Source organism: Silene latifolia, unplaced genomic scaffold, assembly GCF_048544455.1.
Source record: "Silene latifolia isolate original U9 population unplaced genomic scaffold, ASM4854445v1 scaffold_70, whole genome shotgun sequence".
In the NCBI taxonomy this organism is placed as follows: Eukaryota; Viridiplantae; Streptophyta; class Magnoliopsida; order Caryophyllales; family Caryophyllaceae; genus Silene; species Silene latifolia.
This window is the reverse complement of record NW_027413609.1, coordinates 1161491-1162668: the sequence shown is the minus strand read 5'-3', so window position 1 is coordinate 1162668 and position 1178 is coordinate 1161491.

Genomic DNA, 1178 nt, shown 5'->3' with positions numbered 1-1178 from the left:
TTTAATTTTCATTAAATAATTATCTCATCAACACATTGACTAACTTTTTAGTCATTTTGGGCATCAATGTAATTATATTTCTATAACCACATTTCTCAAACACGTCCTATAGGTGTGACTTTTAGGGACCAGTTGATCACCGCCATCTGTATGATAATAACGTCAAACTTTCTAGCAAGCCAACCGTTATTAGGTAAACGTTAATCAACTGATTAAATATATGTAGTATACCCTTGTGAACCTGTAAGAGATTTACAAATGTTATCACACTAATTTGTGGAGGACACCAGCTCCAACAAATTGTAGCGTAAAAATTCATATAATTCAAATTGTATATCATATAGTTTACATATAATAAAATCATATAGTATATTTTTCTTCACTCCTAACCACACTATTACTAAGAGATGATATATCTTATGAAATTTTTCCCGTCAAAATGCATTTATACTTCAATAAGGAAACAATTGAAAATAAGGAAGCCATTTAAAATTCATAAGCAAATTGACACCCCATTAATTTCATTAATGACAAAAACAAATATTTTCTTGAAAATAATTTGAGAAAATTCATAAAATTATATCATTAGCTAGGGCCAGCAAGGCGGATACAAGCGTGTATCGCCCCGCACTCGCCCTAGTTAGGGTAGGTACAGATAGAACTTTTTCAGGTGGTGAGGCGGGTAGAGGTGGGTATGGGTAGAGGTGGCAAATGGGTCAATATAGTCGGGTATGGGTCAGTTCGGTTAGGGTCCGTCATTTATTTCGGGTCAGGTTGGGTCGGGCCGGGTCATTTCGGATTTCGGGTCCATATTGGGTCAATCAAGATTCGGTTCGGGTTAATTCGGGCCAGTCCGGGTCTCGCGTCAGCCTTATCTGTCGGGTCATTTGGGCTAGGTCTCGGTACAGGTCTTGTACGGGTACTGAGAAGTCTATATCCGTCACCGGTAGGGATGGCAGTGGGTCGGGGGCCCGACCCAGACCCTGAGGGTCGGACCCTAATGGGTCGGGTCTGGGTCTCATTTTTTCAGACCCAATGGGTATTGGTCGGGTATGGGTCTTACGAAAATATTTCGGGTCCGGGTCTAAGTTATGAGACCCATACCCGACCCTTAGACCCTTTATTATAAAAAAAAAAAAATTCAAAATCACAACTTTTCTGAATTCATACTGGCAGAC